Source organism: Hyaena hyaena, unplaced genomic scaffold, assembly GCF_003009895.1.
Source record: "Hyaena hyaena isolate Hyena2069 unplaced genomic scaffold, ASM300989v1 scaffold_171, whole genome shotgun sequence".
Lineage (NCBI taxonomy): Eukaryota > Metazoa > Chordata > Mammalia > Carnivora > Hyaenidae > Hyaena > Hyaena hyaena.
The window spans coordinates 2,589,822-2,602,281 of NW_024080803.1; the positions used below are offsets into that span (position 1 = coordinate 2,589,822).

A 12,460-nucleotide genomic window follows, 5' to 3' on the forward strand; every position below is an offset into this window, starting at 1 on the left:
CCTCTAAGCTCCATGGGTTCAGGGACAATCCATATTCTTAGTGCCTACCCTTGGCCCCTGGTGAGCAACCAAGAAATATTTATTGGATATATACATGAATGAGGGATGAATGAAGACAATGTGATCCAATGAAGTTCTGTGATTTATCCAAGGTCATATAACTATTTAATGGCAGAACCAACCTTGGAATCTAGGTAACCAGATTGTGTGTGAGAAAACTTTTGGATTTATGTCCCTTTTGTGGTCTCTGTCACCTCCTCTTCTGATTTTTAACTCTTTGAAGGCAGGGATTGTGTAAAAATCAGTATAACTAATGTTCTTATTTGGCAGTGGAAGGCCGAATCAAAGATGGATGTCTCTGTGCACACATTTGTTAGCTTTTCTTTTGGGAGTGAAGGAGAAGGTAGTTGGGAAAAGGCTGGGAGTTAACAGATACTGTAAGATTCTCAGGTTTCTACACTGTCAAAAATGTCAACTTTAGCTTTTTCATTATTTCCTTTCTTCTCCATTCCACTCTAGCAAAGGCCCTACCTACCCTTTGCTTGGGTTAATGCAATAGCCCTTAAGCTTCTACCTTTCCTTTTGTTGTTCATGTGCTACTGACCTCCTAAAATAGAGTCATCTTAGCTTTGCCACTTATTAACAGGGTGCTCCTGGCCAAGGCATTTATTTTTTCAGAACCCAAGATTACTCGTTTGTCAAAAGTAGATACCGACAAAAAATGCTCTACTAATATTGTGAAAATTTGTTGAAAATAACTGTGAGAACCAGGCCAGACCACAAAGCCTGGGCCAGGCTAGAGGATTGGAGAGACCAACCAGGCAGTCTTGGCAAAGGCAACTTACTCTTTACTTCACTATTGCCTCAGCTAGCAAACAATGCAAGGAGGTGCAGGGTGTATAGTGGTACAGGTGGTAGCCTGTCCCCAGTGCACTCTTATAGTTTAGTGATATGGGCACTTCTGGAGGTTTCAAGGATGCAGTTGAGGACAAGGTCTGTTTCTGGGTAATGTTGCTGTGTAGATGCTAAGAGGTTTTCTTACCATTAATGCTAGTATAACTTCTAGTGCCAGAATGTGCACTTTGCTGGATATTTTTAGATACTTCATGGTAGTTGATCAACATGACAAAGATATTCCTATTTCACAGGTGTGGTACTGACAGAAATGTTAAGTAACTTACCCAAGACCACAAAATCATGTTTCTTTCATTCCTAAGCCTTTAAATTTTTAAAAAATGTTTTATTTATTTTTGAGAGAGAGAGAGAGAGCAAGAGCAGGAGAAGGTCAGAGAGAGAGGGAGACACAGAATCTGAAGACAGGCTCCAGGCTCTGAGCTGTCAGCACAGAGCCCAACGCAGGGCTCGAACCCACAAACCGTGAGATTATGACCTGAGCCAAAGTTGGATGCTTAACCGACTGAGCCACCCAGGCACGCCCCCCCATGCCTTTTAATTTAAAGTTACAGTTATTATCAAACCACACACTCCTTAAGTTAGGATCCGTGTCGTTTTAGGTGCTTTGTACATAAGAAGTTCTTATTAGCCATTCTTTGATGCATGAATGAATGGTAGATAACAATTTGTTTTATAGGTTATGGTTTAAAATTAAGGAGCTCTGTAAGACTCTCAGAAAGTAATTAAGATGTCTGAGAAGACCTCCCTCTCAAAGGTCTAGGCTGAAATTAAACTTCAAAGTTGGGGTACAGAAGTAAGGAGGATATTTGGGAATACTCAGTGATTCATACGTGCATGAGAAGCTTTGTAAGGAGAATGAGTACACAATGATCTCTGTTTGAGCACTATGTGATACCCAGGAAAAAGCAGTGTGAATCAAAAGCCAAAAAGAAATCAGAATGATACTGAACCAGTGTTTCTCAAAGTGTGTTCCAGAAAACCATATTCCCAAGAAATACTATCTTGCAAGATGCTTCTCCAAAAAAAAGAAAGAAAAGAAAAGAAAAAGAAAAAGGGTCATGATTAAATATAGTCAATTCTTGAACAATTCAGGGTTAGAGGTCAAAAATCCAAGTATAATTTTGACTCCCTAAAAGCTTAACTACCAATAGCTTACTGTGGACTGGAAGCCTTACTGAAAAAATAAGTAAGATAGATTGCTTATTTTATTAAGTAAAATAGATTAACACATATTTTATTCTATTTAATTTTAATTTTTCAGAGAGAAAGGGAGAGAGCACAAGCAGTAGAGGGGGGAGAGAGAGAGAGAGAAAGAGAATTTCAAGCAGGCTTCATGCAGTGTGGAGCTTGGCCCGTGGCTCGATCTCACAATCCTATGATCATGACCTGAGCCCGATCAAGGAGTAGACACTTAACCAACTGAGCCACTCACATGCCCCTCAATGAACACATATTTTAAATGTTATATATATTATATACTGTATTCTTACAATGAAGTAAGCTAGAGAAAAGAAAATGTTATCAAGAAAACCATAAGGAAGAGAAAAATACATTTATAGTACTGTACTGTATTTATTGAAAAAATCTGCATGTAAGTGGGCCCATGCCATTCAAACCCCTGTTGTTCAAGGGTCAACAGTTCATATACAAAGAGCATAATACATACTCTTGTAGTATAGTGTTTTCAAAGCTGAGAATTCCTATTTAAAACCCTTAAAAAAATCCCGTCAATAACAAAGCCCTTTTTACTTTATTTAACCAGTATTCCCAAACTTTTAACACATATGTTCTCCTTCCACACTCTACCATTTATTTACAAACCTAGGAACTAATGGTTATCATAACCTACTGAGAAATACTAGAAAGGAAATGGAGTAGTAGTTGAAAAAAAAGACTCCTTTCTCTTTTTTATGCCTTCTTGCTCAGTATTCAGATAATTTTATATTTGTTGATAGAAGTTGGTCTATTTCCTCTATTCACTCAATAAATTATTTACCAAATACCTGTACGCTGAAGGCATGATAAAATGCGCTTCTGTTAGTAAATCCTTGATTTCTCCTGTCCTTGTGAGGAAGGGGGATAAAGGGGGTGTCGGAGTGCTGGGGATCATGGGTAATCAAGATATTTCTGTCTTTCCACATTTAGAAGGTATTAACGTCGAAATAATAAGAATCTAAGCTTCTATTCTACTGCCATCAATACATTCAGTATTTTATCAGGGTTTCCTCCTCAGGTAATTTTTTTGGACTCTTAAGGAAGCTGTATCCCAAACTGTCCTGTCCCAGCCAGGCAATTCGATAGTCTCTGGCTCTGGGACAGTGCTCCGCTTCTGCTGGTCACTTCCTGCTATCTTGTTACTTCTTCAGGCCGTAGTCTTTTTGCACCTTCCCAAGGGCAAACATAACAGTTTAGTTATAAGACAGCTTAAATCTAGATTTAAGGAAAAAAATCTAATGCTGCGGGTCAATAACTTTGCTAGATGTACTCAATTTATATGCCTAGACAGAATATTTTACATCTCAGTCTGAAGCATTTGCATATATATGTCAGATACCTTGGCGTTAGCATTATTAGAAGGTTCATCTCTGGTTCATCAGAATGTTGCTTCCAGAATTAAGGAATAGCCCGCACTCTAAAATACGGTTGCAATCCTCCAAAGAAGTTTTCCAACTTGAAAAATCTTAAGATTTTGTCTTCTATAGAGGAGGCAATGTAAACATTTTGCACCAAACAGGATTTCTGTAACAAGTGATGTGATTATGGGATTTTTCTTACATATATAAAATAGTAATGATCAGCTTAGACAGACTGGAGCCAAAAATACACTGAAAGCAATTTAAGAGAAACTGTGCATTAATTTGATAATGGAGACTTCCTAACTTGAAGAATCTACAAAGAAAAGAAGAGCTTATAGGTAGTTTCATACACACACAATATAGATCTAATATGTATAATGTTAGGAAGTAAAATCTGAAAGGAAAAACCCCTGAGTACATAGTATGACTGTCTTAGTCTGAGTTCTTCCTGATATGAGGGCCTCGTAAAGATGATTATTTTGGGGAGTGGTTTCAATGAACAGAAATTGGGTCCAGACCATGAGACTGAACAGGGAAAGAGGGAAAGACAGGATGTATCATTGAGCTGGTCACTGCTTTGGGTGACTGAGGCTTCATACTTCTGGGAAAGCGTCTGAAAAACTGTAGAATGAGTCTCAAACTCTTCTGTCTTAAGTCCAGAAGTAGAATAGTTTATCTATTGGCTCCTGTGCCCAATGATCAAAGTTGCCCCATGGGGTATTACCTCCCTCACTTCCAGGTTTGCCCATATGTCAGATTACTAGTAAGCTCCCGTGGGTGAGAAGAAGCCCTAGGGAAAAAAGTGAGACATACGAGCTACTGTCAAATTCAGCCTGCATTCCTCTCTAAACGATGCCATTTATTTATCATGTCACATTCAACTAAGGTCTTTATCTGGAGCAGCTTCTCAGGTCAAGGGTCAATTGCTCATAAAGCTATGGACTGCCTGAAGAAAGCACAAATAATATGGAGAATAAGCTAAAATTAGCACAAATGAGATGGGCTTTGCCAAAGGCAGCTCTGCTCCTTCCCATTTTTTCCTAGCTGCCCTTTATTTAGTATTCTTTGTGTATTAGACACTACATTAAGCACTTTACAAGGATTACCTACTTTGTTCAATCTTTATAAAGTGGACATTATTACTCTTCCTATTTGAGAGTTGGTTGGCAGAAACAGATGTTGTGGATCAGCTATCTCAGTACATCCGTGCCTGTTGCCAAAGGGGTGAGAGGCTTAGGCATTTGATAAATATGAGGACAAGTGACTATTCTTACTGAGACTTGGCAAAGGCGTAGCCAACCCCCATTACTCTGTTGCCTGGCTCTGCTTTATTTTTCTTCTGAACATATTATTTATTGGTTTATCTATGTGCTTATCTTTGGTCTCCTGCTACTAGAATGTAAGCTCCTTTGGATTTGGGACTTTATCTGTTTTGATAGAATGATCCCTGGAATAGGGTAGTCAATAATTATTTACTATTGAATGATAAAAGGAAAATGAGCTTTCATTGGTATGAGTGAAATGAAGTTTGTCTTGTTAAGAAATTTTTGATAAAAAAGGTGATAGACCCTCATACAGGTAAGGGGCAGGTGGCTGAGTCTCAGGGAGCAGGTATGGGTCTCTGTTGGAAGTCCATAGAGTCCGGAGTCAGTGATAAAGACAGAGAAAAAGAATATAAAAGGAAAAGAAGGGAAGGGATTCTTCATTCAGTGACTTCATCTATCAGTGTTTAATGGGCACTATCTGTTCCAATATATAGTAGAGGACACACTGGTTGGATACAATGTGATAAAATTTAGAGAAAAGAGCAAAGAGGGATTAGACACTGAACAAATTTAGAGGAAGAAACAGGCCTGAAGAAGGCCCTCAGTAGGATATTTGTAAGGGCCTGGCCTTCTCCCCAAAGCATCTGTGTGAGTGATTTGTGGTATGTGTTAGGGAAAAGGATTACAGGAAGTTTCACACTAGAGAGACCTGGAGAAAATTTGACTTTGTTGCCAAGTTTTCAGAGTCAAAGAGGGCAAAGCTAATGTTTTCTACTGATGCGGGTCATCACATGTCATCCAAATGGAGAGCAGCTTTGATTTAAAAAAAAAAAAAGGAAAGAAAGAAAGAAAGAAAGAAAGAAAGAAAGAAAGAAAGAAAGAAAGAAAGAGAAAAGAACAAACTAACAATTATGTAAAAATTAGCTNAAAGAAAAGAAAAGAACAAACTAACAATTATGTAAAAATTAGCTCCCTGAGGGTGAATTTCTGGGAAGTGGCAAGGCTTAGAAAACCTGATAGAGAAAATAAGCAAAACAAGTTATCTTGGTCTTGGGGGATGTGGATAGTAGAACTGGATAATGTGTATTCAGCCAACAGTTGAACTGGAACTCTGTCCAGTGAATCACTGTTTTCTCCATCAGAGATGTCAGCCAGACCTGCAAAGGGTTCAAGGATCCCAGTGGCCCCAAGAAGAAATGTGCCCACTCTTCCTTCTTTGTGTCAAAGTCCCTCTTCCACTGTTGTCTTCCATGTTGCATTCCTTGTCTGGGCTGCAGGGTGTGCGTGGGGCCTGGAGGCTGGAATCAGAAGAAACATTCCTGACTCCCACACAGCCTTGTTTCTTCCCTTTCTTTTGGTGTCAGAAATCTAGGGGACCAAATCCCAGGCTGGCATTTCTGGTCTTTTCCTGAAACTCTCTGTGCTGTTCTAAAAAATTATATCACTGTTACATAAGTGATATAAGTCAAGCCAGGAACATGCAGCCCAGGGAAGAAGTACATCTTGTGTTTTGATTTCTTTTTTTCTTTTGGCAAAAACTTGTTGTTCTCATCCCTGCTAGGACAGAACTGAAGTCCACTTGGTGTGGAGCAGGGAGGGGATCATTCTGCTTGATTGCACGTTAGCCTGGTGCCTATTCCAGATGCCCTGCTGGTTACAGAGAAGCCACCACGGGTAGGCCTGGGCATGCACAAATGAGGTGGTCTAGCCTACACGCTGCCTCCCACAAGACTTACAGCCAGAGCCAATTCTCCTTAGTGACCTGGTTTACAGAGTGATGAGACCTCACTGGATCACATGGTGTATAGAGCCCTGTCTGAGTTAGGGGTGAGTCTGAAATGAGGAAATATTTTTTTGCCCGGAAGAGGTTACATGTATGATTGAACAGGTTATGAAATTGGTATAATTTAAGTGATCAGCCCTCTTCCATCTACCCAGGCTGGAAAAATTAGTGTCATTTTAAAATTTCTCCCCTTCCTTTATGCCCTATATAGAAGCAGTCACTAAGTCCCACATGAAGATCAATCCCTCCCGGTGATTCCTTCCTTGCTTTTCTGTGTCCTGCCATCTGCACGGTGCAGCTCTGGGCTGGGAGGTGGCTGGAGGAAGCTGAGCATGGGCTCTGGAGAAAGATATTCGGGATGTGCATTTGGGCTATGTCACATGACTTGGACAAGCTTAAGTCCCTGTCCTTCAAGCTATTCTTACAAAATGGGATTGTAACACTTCTCACTTTGCAGGGCTATTGGAAAGATCAAATGAAATGTCGTTTATAAAAATGTAGGGGATTAAACAGTGTAGTCCTGGTTGTGTTTTTAGATGCAGTGATTAGTAGAAAAACGTTTACAAGGACGTGCACCAAAGCATTTGACAGTGTTTTTATATTGAGATGGTAGGATTATAGCCTTCCCCCCTCCCTAACTTGCATGTTTGTGCTTTTCTTTATTTTTGCAATCTCCACGATGCAAATGTATTACTTTTGTACTAGAAATCATAAATATGAATTAAAACTCCACCAAAACTTTAAGAACCAGCTGAGATGAGACTTCTTTTATTAAAACCTTCCAGATGTACCCATTGACAGAGATCCCTTTCTGAGCAAGTTACTGAATCACTTTGAGGTGTAAATGCTCACCTGTAAAGTTGGGCATAATAAACTTCAAATGGAATGTATATAGACACTATTATATATTATAATAATATGTTATTATATTATACATAATATAAATATTGTAAATTCAAAATACACACACACACCCAACAACAACACCCTTACACACACACACACCACCACCACCACAACCACCACCACCACAACAACAAACACACTCTTCTCTGTCTCTCTCTCTCTGGGACGTAGAGATGATGCCTGGGCAATAGAAAGTGCTTAATAAATGCACTTTTCTTTTTCTTTATACCAGAAATACTTTGTATCTCTCTTACAGTGCCTACTGTATTTTACTTTGTATTATGGTTATTTGTGAACTTCCTATATCTGCCCTGTGAAGGCAACAGCTACTGTGTGTTTATTCATCTATTACCAGAGAGGGGCTTAATGTCTCCTTCACAGTAGCTGCCAAATATACTCATTGAATAACCGAATGCTTAGGTAAAGGAAGAGGCCCCAGAAGTATAAAGACATGCCCCCTAAGGCAAAGACATGCCCCCTCAGGGATTCAAATACTCACTGTCTGACACCTGGCCCACCTGTGTAGTTGCTCAACAAATATTTGTTGATTGGGTGAGTATGTGTGGCAGCAGGGACCCAGGGTCCCTGGGTGGGAAACTGGGGACTGGGTGAAGACACGTGGCCCCTGACAGTGCTGCAGCTGTCTGTGAAGAGGTTGGTCCTTTGAACTGGATGGAGCTTGAAACTCAGACAGCTGTCCAGGGCCAGGCCCTTCCACTGTAGGGCCTGCCCCTGAGTGCTAAGGAGAGGAGAGAGGGGAGAGGGGACTGTGACTGAAAGAGAAAATGAAGGAAATGAAATGGAAAGAGGGCTGGGTAGAAAGTCTTAGGAAACTGAGGAGGAACAGACAGTCCTGCTTTGGTAACAGGTTGGGGAGAGGGATTCTCCCCAGGTTGGAATTCAGAGTCAGTGATATCAACCTCCTATTGATGACATTGGGTCAGAAGCACTTTGCTGGACATTTACAGTCAGAGCCACGGTACATTCATAGAGCTTTACAAACTTAGAGCAGAAGAGAAAGAAAATGAAGGGGCCCCACAGTAATTGCGAGGGCTGGGAAATATGGTAGCGTGCAAACACGTTCTAAGAACTCCCACAACCAGTTGTGTGGAACTTTTCATGAAAAATGGAGACTTTGACAGACTAAATAGAAGTGGGCAGAACCCGAGTAATGCTAGTTATCCTGTTACGATGGTGCTCTTTTTCCTTTGGCTAAAGTAGCCCAAGAAACAAGTGATATATATTATTATGATATATATTATTATGTGTATTCATGGAGTGAAGAGGTAGTTTGAAAGAAAGAAAGAAGAAATACAGAAAGGATAATGACTTATGGACAGAACAAGTGTGCCAAATGAGACACAAGACAGAATGAAGGTAAGCCCTGGATCTTACTGTAGTACACATGGCCACTTATAGCTCAGGAGAACATGGTGGGACAAAACCTCAGTGTTCTGGGCCGTTCAGTGGGCTCCCAGGGGTTGGTAAAACCTCATGTGATGTCAGTAGGGCCAGGACTGTGAAGAGGTGGAGATTTGAATGTTCACAGATATTTTCTCCAACATTCTTTGTCAAAAGTTGTGACTTTTTATGCCTATCTATTCTCTAGGATATTTCTCTTGGGAAGGAAATATCATATGAGGCTGGTATTTGCATGTATATGTTTGTGTGTGTGTGTGTGTGTGTGTGTGTGTGTATTTATGTATGTGTATGTAGGTAGATGAAGAAAAACAAAAAAATATTTGTAAATATCTATTCTGCATATGACAAAATATTGATGATGTACCTGGTAAGACCAAACAAAAAGAACTAAATTAAATCTTTGAATAGAACTTCAAGATAGCAATGAAGGAGGTTTTACAGAAGACAGACGAAAAAGTATTTTCTGAACACTTTCCAGATTTCATCACTGTTTCATATATAGCATTTCTTCTGATTCTGTGACAACACTTTGAAGTAGGTAAAGTATTATAGTCCAATCTTATAGATGAACAAACGTGTCGGGAAGGTAAACAACGGGTGGTCCATAGTGAGTGGCAGGTAGGGAACTGAACCTAGGTCTGTAGACTCAGAATCTCCTGCTCTTGTGCTATTGCACTAATAAGTAGTAACATTTTGTACCTTATCTTCATTGTATCTCTTTTATATAAAACTTTTTATATCTTAATTTTGTTATATAATTTAGATCTTGCCATTCTATCAGAAAATCTGGGTGCTATTCTGATAGAAATAGAAAGTCTACTTCTCCCGAGAATGGCATTTATACATTTATAGACTGTTTCTTTGTTTATGATTTCCAGTAAAACTTTTGGACCTAAAGTTTTTCAAGAACATTATTGGGAACAAATTTAAGGTGATATTTAGTTGTTATTCTGGAAACCCTATGACCACTTTGATTTTGTCTCTCACTGATGACACCCCCCACATCCATAGATGGTTCTTCACTGTATTGCTTGTTTTCAGGTGTTGAGTTTGATAAGTTTTTTTTAATAGGTTTTGGATACTAACTCTTTTTCTGATATGTCATTTGAAAATATCTTCTCCCATTCTGTTGGTTGCTTTAAGTTCTTTTGATTGTTTCCTTTGCTGTGCAGAAGCTTTTTATCTTAATGAGGTCTCCATAGTTCATTTTTGCTTTTGTTTCCCATGCCTGCAGAAGCATGTCTAGCAAGAAGTTGCTGTGGCCGAGGTCAAAGAGACTGCTGCCTGTTTGTCTCCTGTCCGATTTTGATGGTTTCTTTCTTCATATTTAGGTTTGTCATCCACTTTAAATTTATTTTTGTGTACAGTGTAAGAAAGTGGTCCAGTTTCATTCTTCTGCATGTTACTGTCCAGTTTTCCCAGCACCATTTGCTAAAGAGACTCTTGTTTTCCCCATTGGATATTCTTTCTTGCTTTGTTGAGGATTAGTTGGCCACAAATTTGTGGATCCATTTCTGGGTTCTCTGTTCTGTTCCATTGATCTATGTGTGTGTGTGTTTATGCCAGTACCATACTGTCTTGATGATTACAGATTTGAAATATAGCTTAAATTCTGAAACTGTGATGACTCCAGCTTTGGTTTTCTTTTTCAACATTACTTTGGCTATTTGGAGTCTTTTCTGATTCCATACAAATTTTAGAATTTTGTTCTAGCTCTGTGAAGAAAGGTGATGTTATTTTGCTAGAGATTGCTTTGAGTTTGTAGATTGCTTTAGGTAGTATTGATGTTTTAACAATATTTGTTCTTGTAATCCATGAGTATGGAATGTTTTTCCATTTCTTTGCACCTTTCTTCAAATAAGTTTTCTATAGTTTTAAGCATATAGACCTTTTACCTCTTTGGTTAGGCTTATTCCTAGGTATCTTACAGTTTTTAGTGAAATTGTAAATGGGAGGAAAAGTTTAAAAAACTTGAGTAGTGCTCACTCAACAGCACATTTACTAACATTGGAACAATATAGAGAAAATTAACATGGCCCTGCACAAGAATGACATGAAAATTTGTGAAGCATTCCATATTTAAAAAAAGAAAAAGAAAGAAAAAGAAAAAGCTTGGATGGCTGTACTGGGTATGAAGATATGCTCTCAAGGTCCCCTTGGAAGGAGGATTTGTTGCCCTTAGATCTGGGGGCAATGTCAGTAGACAACCTCTAACAGTCAGCCCCTTTGTGAGCTGCCTCACCCAAGGGCACATCATTCCAGGGGACAGCCCACTTCAATGACCAATCAAAGCAGAGGGTAAAAGTGAAGCTATGTGGGCCCATTCAGGCCAACTCTAAGGGGTTATTTGCTCCTGTGTTCCCTGTGGAATCAGCTGAGGCTGCTGGACCTGCATTGCAGTTGGATTTCTCTCTGTGCCCACTTCTGCTTCCTTTCTCTCCCTTCCCGATGCATGGACTCCAGAGGCATCCTCTATTTAACATCCTGAACCCTGAACTCTTTCTTTCTCAGAGTCTCCTTAGAGAGCTTCAACTGCAACAGTTCCATTTATCTATGCTTCTTTTGGAGCAGGGGTTAGTAGTTTTCTGTTAAGGGCTAGATAGTAAATATTTCAGTCTTTGCATTCCAACCCTGCCTTTGTACTGTGAAAGCTGCCATAGATAATATGTGTATAAATGAGCATGGCTGTGTTCCAATAAACTTTACTTATAAAAATAGTCACTTGGCTGGATTTGGCCTATGGAGGTAGTTTTCTAGAGAATTATTGATTACTGAGAATTACTGACTCATTTCAGATGATTGGAGAATTCTGGAGAAGTCCTGATTAATTTCTTCATGTCCAATATTGCATAAGTTATAAAGCAGCTCATTATTGTACGTACTGAGTGATGAATGCAGGGTAAAGCCAGTAAGATACACTCCTAACAGAGCTAACAGCCCATGAATACAGTTTCAACATAAGACAGGTTTATGATCTAATGCTAGAAGGTACTTTTAGAGGTTGTCTTCTGCCCTAGGCAGAGTTGTTCCCATTTAGCCTGGTTCATTAGCAGCTTGGCATCCCTTCTCAGGATCCATGAGATGGAAGAAGAAGACTCCCAAAGGGAAGAATGAGGGAAGGAAACGACCAAAATCCCTGCCAGCACTTTTGCATATGTTATTTCACTTCCTTTACACAAACTCTGGGTATTAGCATCCCCATTTTGCATAGGAAGAGATTGCCTTGGAGAAGGTAAGGGGGTCTGCCCAGCAGAGCTTGGAAATAGTGGAACTGATTTTAAACCCAGGCATGTGGAACTCAAGAGACCATGCCCTTTCCACTCCCCCAGGCTGATCTGTTAGCTTGACCTTGGACTGGAGATAGTTCTTTAAACCTGATCATTTCTGCCTAAGAGCACTTGGCACAAAGAGCTGAATCCTGAACCAACTCTCATGGCTTTGTTCCTGGTGTTCATTGGAGGCTGAGTTTCCACATTCTTGCCATGAGCCAGCTCCAGGCTGTGGCATCTGATGAGTTGAGTCTTTTGGATTCCTGGGCCTGGCTGGGTGGTACTGGCTTTGAAGTTCACTTTCGATCCTTGCAGGTATGAGCA

General features: G+C 39.8%; 1 non-coding gene across 1 annotated transcript; it reads left to right on the plus strand.

Annotated features, from left to right (window-relative positions):
• The first annotated feature begins 10,845 nt into the window (after window positions 1-10,845).
• On the plus strand, window positions 10,846-10,950 carry LOC120237113. The gene has a single exon (XR_005529861.1). It is a non-coding gene; the product is annotated as a U6 spliceosomal RNA (small nuclear RNA).
• Window positions 10,951-12,460: the final 1,510 nt, after the last annotated feature.